The 14,889-nt window shown below is 45.7% G+C and overlaps 1 protein-coding gene across 3 annotated transcripts in view; it reads left to right on the top strand.

Annotated features, from left to right (window-relative positions):
- EDC3 (enhancer of mRNA decapping 3) overlaps window positions 1-14,889 on the top strand; it is a 68,525-nt gene that overhangs the window by 33,757 nt on the left and 19,879 nt on the right. The gene's annotated exons all lie outside the window — the stretch shown is intronic.

Raw genomic sequence — 14,889 nt, 5'->3', positions numbered from 1 at the left:
TCCATGTCCAAATGTTGTAGTTTTACAGTCATTCTCTTTTTTTAACCACTTTTGCCTGTTGCTGTGTGAAAGGTCCAGACAAACAGGAAACTGCATGTAGTGCTGTTAGGGGCACAAAACACATTTTGATAACTAGGGAGATACATCCCTCCCCGCTCACGTCCTCCCCGTTCTGTTTAAAGTAATCTGAGCTGTTACAAGAATGTAAAACTTGATTTTTTTTTTTTTTAAGCGGTGACTGTTCCTTTAACTTGAAGTTTTCATCATGTAAAATCCTGTTGACGAACCTATTAATTCCTTAAGTGGCCCAAACAGTGGATCTCAAAACTGCCTGCAGCACTCCTACGCTTTCCGGTCCTGTGCAGCGGTTAATAGCACTGTTTAGTGCAAAGCATAGTATAAGCAGTTATTGTGCAAGTTTTCCCCAACTTGTGAATGCACCCCTGCAATTCCAGTACCAATGCCTTCCTAGCAGACAGCAAGCTGTCAGACTGAGGGGTTGGTCATGTATGGGTCAGTGAGTTATATTTGATTGTTAGTAGTTGTGGAATCTAAATATAGAAAATGTTTGTGTTAGGCCATCTAGTCCATCTCCCTGAGGCAAGTGTAGGATTGTTCCCTACTGCACAAAGCACTAGTAAGTGTTCAACTGGTTTTAAATACCGCAAGTGACGGTACTTCCAGCACTACCTCTGGGAACCAATTCCTCAGGCTAAGAGATTTCACTATTGGGAAGCTTTCCTGATAATCTACCCTTATTTAGCGATAATTTCAACCCATTGCCACTCTTAGTTATACCCCCTTTTACTTATATTAAATAGTTTCTTTCCCTTTTTGAGTGTACACGCTTCAAACGTGTGCGGACAGAGTCTTCTATACCCTTAATTGATGCTTAGCTAAATGATACATAGTTATAAACGTCTTAATCTTATTTCCTCCAACCTCCTAATCATTCTTGTAGTTCTTCCTTAAGTACATTGGTATTTTTCTGGTGACGTGTTTAACAGAACTGAACACAATATTCAGAGCCCCCTAGACTATTACTTTCCTGTTGTTTGCCATGCCTTTGGATTTGTGGCCCAAAATTTCATTGGCCTATCTTTGTTTTGCTATCGTGTTACCCTCCAGATAAACTCTGTCCGTGTGTCGTGTCCCCCCCCCCCCCCCCGAGTATTTGTTTTTAGGGATATCAGGAGCAGGCCACCTTCTGCTTCCATGTAGGGAGTCAGTTGTTGGGGATGGAGAGATTACATGCAAGAGCAGTGTTAGGTGGGAGGTGCCATGGCCTGAATCACTTCTTGCTGCTGGGAATGAGTCTGCCAAACCTTATCTCTTTGTCTGCCTAATATAAACAAGTGGAGAGATGGAGAGAATTTTCTCTTTGCCTGATCAAACTGCTGACACATCAGCTAGCCCTCACCTCTAGCATGAAACCAGTTAATCACAGAATTCAGTTTCAATCAACAAACTTGTGGTTTTAAAAAAAAAAAAGAAGCCTGAAATGAATGTGCTGGACCTCAGCCAAGAAATTGGATCAGAGTTTATTTTGGAGCTGTAACCTAATGTGAAAGTTAAGCAGGAGTATGTATAAGAGACATATAATCTAAAGGCCTGAATTTGAAATTGACAAAGGTTGGATAAACAGTTATTCTAACATACAGAGCTTCTAGTACAGGAGGTCCTTGTTTCTTGTTGTGCTGTTTATTTCCTTCCTTATTTCTACTAAGATGTGTACAAACAAGACTTGTATTTATATTTGTCCTGGTGACATCTTTTAATTCAACTAATGAGGTAAATCTCCCACATCTTTTGTAAGAATTGTATCTCCTAGAAGGCTATATCTTCATAACCTAATACTCGAGGGAGAAGGGTGGGGCGGGTAAAAAGAGAGCAAAGCCAGAGTTTGGAAATGAAATCCTCTTCTCAACTTGGCACTCTCCTACCTCAGAACTGTTTTTGGCTCGTCAAGTGCTCAGTATGTTAAACTAAGTAATGACTGAAAGGGGATCAGAGCAGTAAATTAGCTGCTCTTTTTGTTGCAATGTTGGGCAGGGGAGAGGATAAGTAATTCTTGTCTGTATAGTTTCCATAACGCCTTAAAGTCTAGGATGAAAAGTAGTGTATAAAGCTAAGGGATGGATCGTTCTGCAGGGTCTTCCTAGCCTATATAGCTAACTTTCTGATGAGTCTTCCAGATGGAATTCTACCTTTGTTTGCAAAAAAAAAAAAAAAAAAACTGTCACTATACAGTAGGAAATCAATCAGACATTGAATTCCCTGTTTGTGCTTACTAGGGCACATCTGCAGTCCCTTGGGGGGTGATAGAAAAGTTCCACTTCTCAGGGGTGGCAGGTTTGTAGAAATTTTGGTGGTGCCCAGAACCCGCCCCCCACCTGCCTAGGGCTCTGGGAGGGAGTTTGGGTGGGGGGAGGAGGTCTAGGGTGCAGGCCTTGGGCTGGGGCAGGGGATTGGGGTGCGGGCTGTGGGAGGGAGTTTGGGTGCAGAAGGGGTGAGAGGTTGGGCTCTGGGAGGGAGTTTGGGTGGGGGGCGGGGTATGGGATGCAGGCTCTGGGATGGAGTTTGGTTGCTGGGTGCAGGCTCTGGACTGGGGCAGCAGGTGGGGGTGCAGGAGGGGGTGAGGGGCGCAGGCTCTGGGGCGGAGTTTGGGTGTAGGCTCCAGGCTGGGATGAGGGGTGCAAGCTCTGGGAGGGAGTTTGGGTGTGGGAGGGGGTGCAGGGGTGAGGGTTGTGGGGTGGGGCTGGGGATGAGGGATTCATGATGCAGGAGGGGGCTCAGGGCTGGGGCGGAGGGTTAGGGTGCAGGTGCTGGGGAATGAGGGCTCTGGCTGGGATGAGGGGTTTAGGAGGGGCTCAGGGCTAAGGCAGAGGGTAGGGATGCGGGGGGGGGGTGAGGGCTCTGTCTGGGGCTGGGGATGAGGGGTTTGGGGTGTTGGAGAGGTTCAGGGCTGGGGCAGAGAGTTGCGGTGCGGGGGGCAGGTGGAGGGCTCTGGCTGGGGTTGCAGGCTCTGGGGTGGGGCAGGGCTGGGGATGAGTTTGGGGTGCAGGCAGGTTGCCCCGGGGCCAGAAAGGAGGACTCCCCTCAGCCCTCTCCCCACTGGCAGCAGTGAGCTCTGCCTACAATCCTACAATTCCCCTTCTCCCCCACCCAGCAGCACACTCACCCCACACCACTGTCACTGCACATGCTCCTAGGGCCCCTTTCAGGCCCAGGAAGCCCCCTTGCCTCCCCTCTGGTGGGTGCCGGGCAGGGGCAGGGGGGCTGCCATCACATGTGCACTTACTCCCCTGCTGCTGCCCCTCACTGTAGCCTCACTGGGGTGGGGGGTGGGGCTGCCCCTTGCCCAGTGTGGGCAGGAGTGGTGACTGCGGGCAGGGGGGCGCCCTGTGCTGGTGGAGGGTCCCACCGGAAAAAGGAAGGGTCCGAGGCAGAAGGGCAGGGTCAGGGCAGGGCAGGCTGGAGGGGGGCGCACTAGGGCTCTGCAGCGCAGCTTGGAGCTGCAAGGGAGAGGCAGGATGCTCCGGGACCCGGGGGAGGCACGTGGGAGCAGCAAGTGGGGGCCGGGGGACACTCGGGGGAGGAGTGGGGGGCGGCAGGCGGGGCTGGGGGAGAGACCTGGCCCCAAACATTGGTGGAGCTGGGCCTCCGGGCCCTGAATATTGCTGGAGCCAGTAGCATAGCTGGGGGGGAGCAGGGCAGCGGCCGCTCTCCCACAGAGCAGAAGTGGCGCCTTTCAAATTTTTTGGTGCCTTTTTAATTTTTAGTCACCTGGCAGCTCTCCGGGTCTTCAGCAGCAGCTCAGGCGGAGTCATATGGGTCCTTGGTGCCTGGGCTCCAGCCAGTGGCATAGCCAGGTGGAGAAAACGGGGGGAGCGGAGATAAAAAAAAGGCGCCACCCGCTTGGACTCACCCGGCGGCTCTCCGGGTCCTTCACTCGCTCTAGTCTTCGGCAGCATTTCAGTGGCGGGGGGTCCTTCAATGCCCCCGAAGACCAGAGGGTCAACCCTCTTGATCTTTCTGCAAGAACAGTGGATTTAGTATCTTTGGCCTCTTCCCCTCTCTCTCGGCACAGATACAGAGTGCTCTGTGGGTAATAATTATCTATTTAAATGATTGTGATTTCCTTCTGTTTAACTTGGTAACTTCTTTCTAACGATTAAAGGGTAGCAGCTGCTGGAATAACAGGAAGGGAGGGAAGGTTCAGAGTGACAAACCCCTCATTAGTGTTAATGGGACTGAAATCTATTATTTCTGGATATCTGTAACAAAGAGAACCCGAGTCGTCGTCATTTTCTCTCATAAAGGCTCTGTCTGAACTCATTAGTGAATCTCTAGTTGGGAAAGCAAACTTTCTAGTTATACAGGAAACCGCTACTTTTTAGTCATTTCTTTAATCTAGTCCTGTCTGTCTTGGCTACGGATTGCCTTGTCAGAGCTCAGCATTGACTGACAGTGATTGGTCTGTCTGATGAATGTAATAAGAACACAGTCACAGTTGCTGTGTTGATTGACAAGTAGTTAATGTCCAGCTCTTGCCATGCCTGAAGCCGGGAAGCTCAGCCATTTGGGTGTGAATCCCTGCAGGCTCCTGCCTCTTACTCTGACACATGGCCCAGGGAATAACTTGGAGTTTTTTGAAGTGGTATCATGACCGCAAAGATCAGGGGACTGGACAGCTGTGTGATGGCACTAATTCTTCAAAAGAAACTCTAGGTCTGTCAGTGCATTTTATTGCCCATTAAATCAGTTCATCTATATAATGGGGGTGGTTAAGCACTGGAATAAATTGCCTAGGGAAGTTGTGGAATCTCCATCATTGGAGATCTTTAAGAGCAGGTTAGACAAACACCTGTCAGGAATGGTCTAGAATAGATAATACTTAGTCCTGCCATGAGTACGGGGGACTGGATTAGATGACCTCTCGAGGTCCCTTTCAGTCCTATGGTTCTGTAATGAACACAAGGCTGGACAAATCCATTTGTAGCAAAGCAACCCAATGGACTACTAGGAAGTATTGTTTGGTAGCCCAACTATTATTATAGTCAACTGTATGTTTCAGATAAATAGTCTTAAATCGACCCATGACTCCTAGATCTTTTATTGCCTTTGATTCAAAATCCAATACCCCGAAGGCTAGATGAAAGTGGCTGATGTTCCATTGTCAGTTCTGGTCTCTCCTCCACGGTTATGCTCACCTATTTTTTTTAAAAGGTTAATTCTATTAACCTGTCTCACTAAAGGACAGGAGGATGCTCTGAATCTAGCAACCTTCACCCAACAGAGAGGAGCTTTTGAGATTGTTAGGGCCCAGCTCTCCAAACACTGTTCTCTTAGGGACTTGCAATATTTTATTCACTGGTTGTTCCCTGACCATTCATGTTCTGCTGAGTTTCTTCTTCATTTCTGCCCTCTTTGATTAGACAGCAGGTGAAATGAACAGATTGGGTTTTCTCCTTTGTCTCCTAAGTGACCATCTCTGTAGACTTTGGTTAAAGTAATTGTTTTGAAATGCAAAATACCCTGGCAGCTGTTTGCCTCCTGTATCTCATAAATTGTTGAAGTGAGACCTAAAGGCGGTCAGGTTGTCATCTGAGGTCAGAGGAGAAGATGATGGACTTCCTGGGTTCTTCCACCTCCACTCCCAAAACAAAGATGGTCAGGCTTGCAGAAAGAACACCAAGCATGGACATGGGTGTCATTTTGTGATTGTTAGTGTGAAAATCTGATTCAGTTCAATTCAAGGGGACTTTTTTGGCATGACAAGCTATACTAATATGACTAAAGTATAAGAAAAACACTGACTGTTAGAGGCGGCTGTGCTGTGTTTTATTATAACTTGTGCTTTTATAGAGGCAGTAGGACTTCTGGGGGGGGGGGACCAAGAATGATAGTGGTGAAGAGGTGGTATATTTTCTTGTAAGCTCTTCAGAAATGTAGCAGGAGCATTAGAGTGGAGAAGGCAGACTGCAAAACTGGGTCTGTTCCAGAGGAAAAACGAACACTGAAGCTAGTACAGTGCTTATCATGTCTTCGATCATCACTTATTTGAATCCATCCCTGGGGCTCTGCATGTGAATTACCCCCCAAATATATAATTAGCATTCACTCCTTCTGGCTGGCTTCTGTTGATCTTCCTCCTTTTGTTCCCAATTATACAATACTTAAAAAGAAAAGTTAAGTGTTGACAACAACAAAAATCTTGACTACCAAGAAAGCCTAGATGCCCTATTTATGAGAACAACAGGGGAGCAATTTGCGTGCTTTCTACCACACCTGCCCATCTGGAGAACTGAAGTGCACCAAGAATTTGGAGACCACTGTCATGTCCCCCCTCCTTAATCTCTTCTTTTCCAAATTTAATGTACCCAGTTCCTTCAGCCTTTGCTCATATGGCTTGAATTCCATCCCTTTGATCATCTTTGTCACTTACTTCTGGATTCTTTCCAGTTTCTCTATATCCTTTGTATACAGTGGCGGCCTAAAATTGGACACAGTACTCCAGCTGAGGCGTAACCAGTACTGAATAGAATGGTACTATCACCTCTGTTAATGCAACCCAAAATTGCATTTGCTTTTTTTTGCAACAGCATCACATTAGCTATCCTCTAGTCACCTGATAAAGAGGCTGATTTGAGTGATGATAGGTTATATACCACAGTTAGCTCTGCAGTTTCATATCTGAGTTCCTTAAGAACTCTTGGGTGAATACCATCTGGTCCTAGTGACTTATTGCTGTTTAATTTATCAATTTGTTACAAAACCTCCTCTATCAACACCTCAATCTGGCAAAGTTCCTCAGATCTGTCACCTAAAAAGAATGGCTCAGGTGTGGGAATCCCCCTCACATCCTCTGTGAGGATGAAGACGGATGCAAAGAATTCCTTTAGCTTCTCCGCAATGGCGTTGTCTTCCTGAGTGCTCCTTTAGCACCTCAATTGTCTAGTGGTCTCATTGATTTGTTTGTCAGGTGTCCTGCTTCTGATGTAGTTAAAAATGTTTTTGCTGTTAGTTTTTATGTAGAATTTAAGCTTTAATTTGTAGAAGAATTAAGGTGTTTGTTTTTTTTTTTTTAGTTAAGGTTCTGAATCAAGTGTAAACCAATGTAGTACTGTCTTCCTGAGTCTACAGACAGATGTCTTGAGAGCCTCTGTCCCTGTTCATAGCTTTACCAGCAGCAGAATGAAAAACAGAGTCTGGTCAGTTTCACGTTTGCTACTCACAATCCTTGTGTCCTACGTGAAACTGACAAGAATTATACAGATTTCCTAAAGCTGCTCCTGCTTAGGAAAGCTGAGCAGCAACAGAGGTGGAAACTGAAGCGATTCATGGCGGTGGAGGAGCTAAAAGTAGAAGCTCCGGAGAAGGAATAGAACAAGACACAATGCGCTCTCCGTTGCAGTTGTCAGAGGCTCTGGAAAGGGGCAGAGAATTAGAGAATTTCCCTGCGCACCCCTGACTGCAGCCAAAAGGCTGTGGATTTTGGGGGTGGGGAAGAGACAGCTCGTCTTTTGCTTTCCAAGAGCTAGACTCTAGAGGGTGTGTGTGAAATTTCATATGTCAGACCTCTACTAGCCAGAGGCCTGTACAAAAGGTAGGGCCCAGGAACAGCACTCTGGTAGCAATCCCATCACCCTCCGCCCTTCTCAGCAGTTGAGTAGTAGAGGTTGGGTAGTAGGACTTCTCATCTGGACATTGCTCCTGGACCTTGCTTTTTAAAGCCACCATCCTCATTTCTTGTATGTACTTCTGATTAGTGAGCTTAGCCCTTTGGGTAGTGGATATCAGGTTTTTTCCAGCCCTGTGTATCCTTTGCATATGCTGTGTGGTATAGTAATTGATTTGAATGGGTAACTTGTTCATAGGTCTGTGCCCAGTATGGAGTGTACTTTAGAAATTATTTCTACATTCCTTGGGTTAATGAGGATTTAGTGCTGCTGTGCATGTTAAGGAATAGTTAATTATATCTGTCTTTTTTTCATGGGCAGCTATAAAATATATATTAATATTAAGGCTTAAGCTGACCTATTTTATTATCTTGATCGCTGAACAATAAAGATCCACCTTCCAACCCAAACATAATTAAGCTTGGCTGGAGTTCAATTCTGGTTACAGTAGTGTTATTGTTTGTGGGTTTACACGCTATCTCCTTGATTGCTTTCCTCCAGAGTTTGTTTATCTCCATCAGCTTGTTTTAGATAAACCAGTCTGACTGGTTGGACCTTGCGTGAGTGCTAAGAAGGGAAATTTTCTTGGTGCTTGCACGCTCCGAGAAAGAGCAATTAGGACAAAGTGTAATACTGGTTCAGGCCTTGCTGTTTGCATGCTATGATGCTGTGTAATCTTACCATACCTTTCTGTCAGCTCCAAGTAATGTCCCTTGCATTAACCCATTAAGGGTATGTCTACACAACAATAAAAACCCCAAAGCACTGAGTCTCAGAGCCCACTTCAATTGACTCAGGCTTATGGAGCTCGGGCTGGAGAGCTAAAAATTGCAGTGTAGATGCCAGGCTGGAGCCCAGGCTCTGAGAACTATCCACCTTGGAGGATCTCAGAGCCCGCATTCCAGCCCAGGCCTTAATGTCTATGCTGCGATTTTTAACCCTGTGCGCCCAAGCCCCACTAGCCTGAATCAGCTGACCTGGGCCAGCTGCAGCTGTGTCACAAGTCTTGTATTGCAGTGTAGATGTACCCTAAGTGTTGATGGTTGCCAGAGCTATCAGACTGATGGAGTAGGCACGCATTGTAACTTCCAGCATCTGGAGAGGGTGCTGCTGGCTTAGCACCTCTTTGGTTGTAATATGCCAAACTAGGTTGGTGTGAAATGCAGACCTGGTGTCCCAGCCCTCTGGTTAGTGAGAACGTTGTGTAAACAGGGAATCCAAGGACCCTGTCCTCCAGCTTAAAAAGATCTGCATTGTTTAAAAGCAATTTGGGAGTCACAAGCCCCAGGTCAGAGAGGGGAGTGTATGTGAAATAACAAGTTTGGAGAGACCCTGAACTGAGGTCACTCAATCCTACCTCAGGCTAGAGAAACAAGATCTGATGAATGAGCAAAGATATGAATGGGAATGAGCTGTGGCTGAACCTTGTATGACTTTGGAGGGAAAGAGGGTGTGTGAACACTGACAGGTGCGTGACTAGTTTGACAGGTTTAAGATCGTTAGTGGCTTAGGACTCTGAACGTTCAGCTTTTTGAAGTTGCTGCTATCAACTGTTTAATTACTTCTGATAATACACATGTTTGCATATATGCTGCATATAATAAAAGCTTGATTACAGAAAAGTCTTTTAATCAGCTGTTAACATGCAAGGTCAAGTGGTCAAAACTGTTTCACGTCTCTGTAGGAGTAATGTGTCTAGTTTGTTTCAACACATTCCTAGATGTTAAGGCCGGAAAGGACCATTAGATCATCTAGCCTGACCACACAGGCCATTGAATTTCACCAAGTTACTCCAGCATTGAGCCCAATAATTTGTTTGACTAAAGCATATCTTCCTGAAAGGCATCTGGGCTTGAAGATCTTGAGAGATGGAGAATCCACCTCTTCTGATGGTTTGTTCCAGTGGTCCATGACAAGGGCTCGTGGATGCTACAGGAATACAAATGATCACCTGCACTGTTAACAAATTGTGTCTTGTTTCTAATTTGAATTTGGCTTTAACATCAAGCCATTGGTTCTTGTTTTTCCTCTCCACTAGATTAGAGCCTTTTAGTAGCTGGTATTTTCTTCCTTTGAGAAGGCACTTACTTATAGACCGTGATCGAGACACCTCTTGAGCTTCATTTTGAGCTCGACCTGTTTAGGTTAAGTCTCTCACTGTAAGGCATCTTCTCCAGCCCTCAAATAGTTTTTGTGGCTCTCTTTGCACCCTGTTTTTCAACTTTTCAACATCCTGTTTATAATGTGGACATCAGAACTGTACATAATATTCCAGTCCCCTCTTCGTATATCTACGAATTGCATTTGTCAGTTTTGTCATAGCATCGTACTGGGAGTTCATGTTGAGTTGCTTGGCTACTGTGACGCCTACATCCTTTTCAGAGTCACTGCTGTCTAGGAGATAGTTCCCCATTCTGTAGGTATGGCCTGCATTCCTTGTTCCTTGCAGCTGTGGCTATATTGAAACCATTTTCTTTGCATGAGCCCAGCCCACCCAGGAATCCAGATGACTCTGTATGATTGCCCCATCGTCATTATTTACCACTCCACCAGTGTTTGTGATCTGCAACTCCTTAAGGATAGACAAGGGCAAACCAGGGGGTTTACATTGATTGAGCTAAGGGGAACCTGAACTAGCTTTCTTGGCGCAAACTCTGACTTGCCCTTGTTGGTGCTTGGGAGTCGGCACCAGTGCAGCTGCACCACTAGCTGAATTGATGCTGTTCCTGAGTTCATATGTAGCCTGCATCTGTAACTGATACATGTGTGAAAATGAATCAGGATTGATGTTTGTGACTGATGCAGAAGTAGGACAACATTAATGAAAGTACCAGATTTTTTGGCACTTTAGTCAGGCCCTCTGCCTGGCACTTCATGCCATGCCTAAGCTGTGAAACAGAGCTTCATCTTCTCGTGAGCGATGTACATTTTTTTTATCTGTAATGTATCCTCAACATGCTTCCTGTGGCTCTCACCTGCCAGTCCCACAAAGTGACAACAGACAGAATGTTCAACAATAAATCCCAAAGCCTTCACCCATTTGGAGGCTGCTGATTGTTCCTGAATGCCTCTGGGCACTGCTTGTTCAGTTCAGAGCAGTGTATCTGAATTAGCCAAACAGAAGTGAGCCAAGAACTTGCCTGCCTGCAGTCATTCCCCCTCAAGCTGTGATTATCAAATATCACGAGCTAAGCAGAATTGAGCTGTGCTGGTATGTGGATAGGAGACCTCTAGGGAAATCCGGGTACTGCAGGGTGGAATATTGAATGAAGAGTATCCTATATCCCTAGAAAAACAACAAGGAGTCTGGTGGCACCTGAAAGACTAACAGATTTATTTGGGCATAAGTTTTTGTGGGTAAAACACCACTTCTTCAGATGCACGGAGTGAAAATTACAGATGCAGGCATTATATAATGACACATGAAGGGAAAGGAGTTACCTCACAAGTGGAGAATCAGTGCTAACAGGGCCAATTCAATCAGGGTTGATGTAGTCCACTCCCAATAATAGATGAGGAGGTGTAAATTCCAGGAGAGGCAAAGCTGCTTTTGTAATGAGCCAGCCACTCCCAGTCCCTATTCAAGCCCAAATTATTGGTGTTAAATTCGCAAATGAATTTTAGTTCTGCTGCTTTGAAGTCTGTTTCTGAAGTTATTTTGTTCAAGTATAGCTACTTTTAAATCTGTTATAGAATGTCCAGGAAGATGGAAGTGTTCTCCTACTGGCTTTTGTTTGTTACCAGTCCTGATGTCCGATTTGTGTCCATTTATTCTTTTATGTAGGGACTGTCCAGTCTGGCCAATGTACATGGCAGAGGGGCATTGCTGGCATATGATGGCATATATCACATTAGTAGATATGCATGTGAATGAACCTCTGATGGTGTCACTAGAGTAAATATGGGGACAGAGTAGGCAACGAGGTTTGCTATAGGGATTGGTTCCTGGATTACTGTTTCTGTGGTATGGTGTGCTGTTGCTTGTGAGTATTTGCTTCAGGTTTGGGGGCTATCTGTAAGCGAGGACTGGCTTGCCTCCCAAGCTCTGTGAGAGTGAGGGATCGTTTTCCAGGATAGGTTGTAGATCGTTGATAATGTGCTGGAGAAGTTTTAGCTGGGGGCTGTACGTGATGGCCAGTGGTGGTCTGTTGTTTTCCTTGTTGGGCCTATTCTGTAGTAGGTGATTTCTGGGTACCCATCTCACTCTGTCAGTCTGTTTCCTCACTTCCCCAGGTGGGTATTGTAGTTTTAACAATGCTTGATAAAGATCTTGTAGGTGTTTGTCTCTGTCCGAGGGATTGAAGCAAATTCGATTGTATCTTAGGGCTTGGCTATAGACAATGGATTGTGTGATGTGTCCTGGATGGAAGCTGGAGGCATGTAGGTAAGTATAGCGATCAGCAGGTTTCCGGTATAGGGTGGTGTTTATGTGACCATCACTTATTTGCACTGTAGTGTCCAGGAAGTGGATCTCTTGTGTGGACTGGTCCAGGCGGAGGTTGATGGTGGGGTGGAAATTGTTGAAAACCAGGTGGAATTCTTCAAGGGCCTCCTTCCCGTGGGTCCATATGATGAAGATGTCATCAATGTAGCGCAAGTAGAGGAGCGGCGCTAGGGGACGAGAGCTGAGGAAGCGTTGTTCTAAGTCAGCCATAAAAATGTTGGCATTCTGTGGGGCCATGCGGGTACCCATAGCAGTGCCACTGACTTGAAGGTATACGTCGTCCCCAAATCTGAAATGGTTGTGGGTGAGGACAAAGTCACAAAGCTCAGCCATGAGGTGTGCCGTGGCCTCATCAGGGCTACTGTTCTTAACAGCTTGTAGTCCATCCTCATGTGGAATATTGATGTAAAGAGCTTCTACATCCATGGTGGCCAGGATGGTGTTTTCAGGAAGATTACCAATGAATGCATTGTAGTTTTCTCAGGAAGTCGGTGGTGTCTCGAAGATTGCGAGGAGCGCTGGTAGCATAGGGTCTGAGGAGAGAGTCCAAATAGCCAGATAATCCTGCTGTAAGAGTGTGGATGCCTGAGATGATGGGGTGTCCAGGGTTTCCAGGTTTATGGATCTTGGGTAGCAGATAGAATACCCGGGGTTGGGGCTCTGTGGGTGTGTCCGTGTAGATTTGTTCCCGTGCTGTAGCAGGGAGTTTCTTGAGCAGATGGTGTAATTTCTTTTGGTGGCACTCAGTGGGATCAGAGGATAGTGGCCTGTAGAATGTGATGTTGGAGAGTTGCCTGGCAGCCTTCTGTTCATAATCTGACCTGTTCATTATGACTACAGCACCTCCTTTCTCAGCCCCTTTGATTATAATGTCAGAGTTGTTTCTGAGGCTGTGGGTGGCATTGTGTTCTGTACGGCTGACGTTATGGGGCAAGTGATACTGTTTGTTCACAATTTCAGCCTGTGCACGTCTGCGGAAGCACTCTATGTAGAAGTCCAGTCTGTCATTTCGACTGTCAGGAGGATACTTGATACCATATATCCCCAGAGTTTGTACTGAGCCGTTATTCTAGCACAGCGCTAGAAGGTGCTGTATTATTTGAGAACTTTTGGTTGAGATGTTAAAGGTCTTGACCTGTGTGGTCAAAGATCCAATGATATTTTGCAAGCACCTTCTTCCTACCTGATTATCCATTCCAAACTTCCTATCCTAAACAGTTATGCATTGCTGTTGTGTGCCGTTTTATAGCTGTTGTGTTCCAACTCAAAGGGGTTTGCCTTTCTGTGGCAGGGAAGTGGATTTTCCAAAATTAGTAAAGACTGTAAAATTCTAGGGGTTCATTACATGAAAGGTGCCCCATTAGTGCAAGATAATTCTTGCTTAGAGTTGGAGAGGGGTAGAGAATTGGGTAGTCATAGCTCCAAATACTTCAAATAAAGAATCTGGCTTGTTTTACCTGTTGACTTCTTGGGATCTCACTGTAGAAGTGAGAAAACATCTCTGCGCTGCCAGCAGGGTGTTATTTTCAACACTCCAGTCCTGCTGATCCAGTCTTTTTTTCCACTCGAGAGTTGGAGCAAGTCCTGGTGTGTTAGAGAATGGTGTTGCCAAACAACACACAAGTGTCTGAGAAACTCTGAGAAATATATATTATTCTTGTGCCCAGGTGATCCTGGCAGAAGTTCTGTCCCTCTGGGATTTTGCTGTGTGGAGAACTAGAGCAGATCCTGTAATGATACAGTTCTTGTTGGGCCTTGGTGTTCTGTGACCAGATTTCTAGAGCCCTGCATGGATACAAAATTTGTATCCGCATCCAATCCGCAAAAATTGTTCTCGGATATCCTCATTTGCGGATATCTGCATATTTGCAGGGCACTACAGATTTCCCACAAAGGGCATAGCTGAAGTGACTGTGACAGCTATCCTCCATTAGCTCAAAGATATTTGTTTTTATGTGACTTGTGTTAGGGATAATGAACTTTAACAGATAGTGAGGATGGATTGAGCAAAATGTGTAGAGGTTGGTGGTCTCATCCTTTGGAGCCTCAGGATCCTTTAATCTGGCTGGTCATTATTGTCAGGTGAAGGTATAATACCTTACCTCTCTGTGGGGTGCTTCTAGGTCACAGTTTCTGTTCCCTGGCTTCCAGTGCCACTAAAGTCTGTCACAGCCATGTGCACATCCCTTGTAATGAGTTTGGAGGTGGTTTCTTTGTGTTCAGTGTGTCATGGAAGCCCCTGGTAAAGAATCCAAGTAATCTAAAGAATAAGAATGGAGTTTGCAGACTATAAGATCTTTTCCCCGTAAAGGAGTTCTCTCTGGCCAGAGAAACCTAAGGTTCGTATGATCCTTCCCACATTTATGATGATCCTCAAAGCCATGGGCTGCCCTTTGGATGGATGTCTGCAGTATTATTCTAAGCCCAGATGCCCTGTGGGCTGTCTGGTGCTGTGTAAGTACTTGAAGGATGGCTCTCATGGACTTGCAGAAGATGAGAGCTGTTAATAAACAGAACTAAAATAACTGCAGAATGCAATTGAACCATTTAAATTTCTCAGCCACACTCTGCAAAGGGCTGGTTCTTAGATTGAGATGTGCCATGGTAAAACTGCCAGTCACCAATCAGAAGCCTTTGAGCTGTTTGCTGCCTGATCTATGGCTGGATTATTCAAAGGGTCTGGCAGGAGGTAGGTCCACAAATACCATTGCAAAAACTCTTGAGAATCCCACCCTATATAGTTACAGGGCTTTAGTTGCTATC

This window comes from Lepidochelys kempii, chromosome 10, assembly GCF_965140265.1.
Source record: "Lepidochelys kempii isolate rLepKem1 chromosome 10, rLepKem1.hap2, whole genome shotgun sequence".
Lineage (NCBI taxonomy): Eukaryota > Metazoa > Chordata > Testudines > Cheloniidae > Lepidochelys > Lepidochelys kempii.
Note: the sequence above shows the minus strand (reverse complement) of the source record. Positions and strands in the feature narration are given on the sequence as shown.